The sequence below is a fragment of the Corvus brachyrhynchos genome, unplaced genomic scaffold (assembly GCF_000691975.1).
Source record: "Corvus brachyrhynchos isolate BGI_N302 unplaced genomic scaffold, ASM69197v1 scaffold209, whole genome shotgun sequence".
Classification (NCBI taxonomy): Eukaryota; Metazoa; Chordata; class Aves; order Passeriformes; family Corvidae; genus Corvus; species Corvus brachyrhynchos.
This window is the reverse complement of record NW_008246056.1, coordinates 760949-764026: the sequence shown is the minus strand read 5'-3', so window position 1 is coordinate 764026 and position 3078 is coordinate 760949.

The window sequence follows — 3078 nt, the reverse complement described above, 5'->3', positions numbered from 1 at the left end:
CAGAGCCTCCTGTCTGCAGGCAGCACACTCCGTGCTGAACTGAAGGAGACACCACGCAGCCAGCAGCACAAAGGGAGCGAGGCTTTCTCCACCATAAAGCCTGAACAAGAACATTCTTCAACATGGCGGCTTCAGAGTCAGAGAGAAGGAGAAGGTGAGTCACGTGAGACCCAGCTGGAAATGGCGACGGGAGAAAAGAGGGTGGTGCCGCGAGTCTCACGCGTAGCTTAAAAACCTTCTTGCATGCCGTGGTAAGAAACTGTAATATCACACACAAACTGTCTCTTTAATCCATCTGAAGTACATGGGGGGATGGAGAATCCTCGTGTGGCCTGTGAAGATTGTGAACAGTGCCTATGCCAGGCTATATAGAAGCAGTGAGAGGCTTTTAGAGACTTGTGGCGAAGAAGCCTTTGTGTTCAGGTCAAAATAACTTACCCTTAAAAAGATGAATAACCCCATGTGATGGCCCATGTTTGGCAGTGTGAAGGAACTGTGAGATCTTTCATGGCAGAGATGTTTTACACCACAGCAGATTGTTTCTTTCTGGGCAGGTCTGCTGTTGGTGGCTGTTTGGGAACCTTGTGCAGCTGAAGAAAACCCTTTTTCCCTTTAGCATGAGAAAGAGACTTTTCAAGAACTGCAACATTGACTAAAATCCCATGTTCTGTTACCCTTTGTGTGAGTTGGGTAAAAGGAGGAAAGTGCTGGAAGGGGGGCAGGGGGTTTGCTTTAATTTCTTGTTATTTCTTTTTACTTTTAATTCTGTTAGTAATAAAACCCTTTCTTTGTACTGCAACTCTTTAAGTTTGAACCTGTTTTGCTTTCTCCTAATTCTTATCTCACAGAAGGAAAGTAAGTAATGGATATTTTGAACCAAACCACTACGCTTAATTGGCGTTTCTGCCCAGTTTACGAACTGAACCTGCTACATTCCTTTTGGAAACTTTGGTGCTGCCATTCCTCTCCCGTCTCTGCTGCTCTCTCTGCAGCTCTCGTGTCACTGTCCCTCGGCACGAGGTGATTTCCCTCTCTTTTCCTACTGGAAGGGACTGGGACCTTCCCAAGCAGCTGGGGACAGGACTGGCTGGATCCTGTTAGCTCTTTCTGAAGGGATTTTGATCTAATCTCGCTGGCTTCTCCCACAGCAAGGACTGTTCCCATGTTTCCTGTTGCCAGGGAATACTTGGCAGCCAAGTGAAGGAGAGGAAGTGAAATGATGTTTGCAGCAGGCACAGGTATGTCTGTGCTGGCCGTGTATGGAGTGTCCTTGGAATCATGGAATCCTTCAGGTTGGAGGAGCCCTCAGAGATCACGGCGCCCAACCGTTCCCCGGCGCTGCCGAGGCCACCACTGTCCCTTGTCCCCAAGTGCCACATCCACATGGCTTTAAATCCCTCAGGGATGGGGCCTCCACCACTGCCCTGGGCAGCTGTGCCAGGGCTGGACAGCCTTTCCACTGAGAGACTTCCCAATATCCAGCCTAAACCTCCCCTGGGATCATGTGAGGCCGTTTCCTCTTATCCATTTCAAGTGGTTCCAGTCATTCAGTTCTCTTTTCATCACCATGTCTTGCATTTTTTTCTGTCTGTTTTTATCTCTGCCGGGGATGTGAGTTTTTCTTCCAGTCTTTTGGCAAAGCTCCTGGCTAACTCCAGGAGCTCCAAGGTTCATCCCTTTCTCTTCCCTGCTTTTGCAGGAATGGCCTCTGGCAGCAATGCCCTGGACAAGGTGGCCTCTGCCGGGGCTTTAACAGCGACCCCCAGGCCCAGCTGCTGTTCAGGCTGATTCAGGGAGAGGACCCCGGCCCGTGTTTCCCTCCTGAGCCCTTGGTCCGCAGGGAAATGAACGTCTCGGGCAGTTCGTACAGCTCTGTTCGATGCTGTATGGATTAGGATGATTTTCTGGGAGCAGGCTGTCCATCCTGACCCTTCCTGTCAGGCTATACCTGCGGCAAGGCCGAGGTGAGACCAGGATCTGTAAAATCTCTGACTCTCCGTGTCTGGCCGAGGCTGAAGCCGTGTTTGCTGTCAGTGCCAACGGAGTGGGAGATGCTGAAGACTGAAAACTCCTTTTCTTCCCCTGAATCCCACGACTGTGTCCGTAAAAGGCTCCTTTCTTGGTGGCACCTTAGGGAAACTCCCCAAGGCAGCGGGCGGAGGAGGCGGTGGTGTGTCACTGTGGGAACCATCAGGACACACCAAGCACAGCTGGAGCTGTTGGGAAGAGATTCCCTCTGGGCTGCAGGCACAGACGAGGTCAGTGTGGTTAATTAAAGCAAATGATTGAGAAGGGGTTTGAGCAGCCCTTGGTTGGAGCTGGCAGCTCTTCTTTATTGTCTCTTCTTTCTTTGAATTCTTTCTTAGGCAGTTATTGCAATCAAGATACGCAATGAGGAGAACAGCATTGCTGCCCTGCTGGATTGGGAAATCCAAGTCCAGTTCCTTGGAGAGATTGAGGGGAGGGGGAGCTGAGCCTCAGGCTGGGTTTTGGCAGCGGGAATTCAGTGAGGAGGGGAGATCCCCCAAAACTGGTTAAAGCCAATTCTGCTGGGTTTAGGTGCCCCCACCCCAAAAAATTATCCTGGTTAAAGGGGACTTGAGGAAGCAGTGGGCTGTGCTGGGGGGGCTGTGCTGGTCAGCGATGCTGGGCAATGCCAGGTCCACTACAGGTGGGCTGTGCTGGGACCCCCGAATTCCAGCCAGGAATGCTGGGCACTGCCAGACCTCTGGGACACTGCCTGATCCAGAGAATTTTCCCATTATTTTCTGTCATGCTCAGCACCTGGCATTTCATTAGAGTCCCACAGGCTGAAAATACCATGGGAGCAGCTGGAATCACAGCCAATCACACAGACGCTGGTCCAGGATTGGAAATGAGCTGTTCCACAGATTTATTTTTCCCAATGCGTTTTTAATTCAAAGCAGAACACTGCCCGCCCCATATCCTTATTTTTGGGGTTCCTCCATGAGAATTATCTGCCTGTGCGGGATAAAAAATTCCCCCGGCACGGCAGGGAGCGGCGGGGTTTGGGGATCCCGGGGCCGCAGCCGGAGCGGCAGCGCCGGGCTCGGCCCC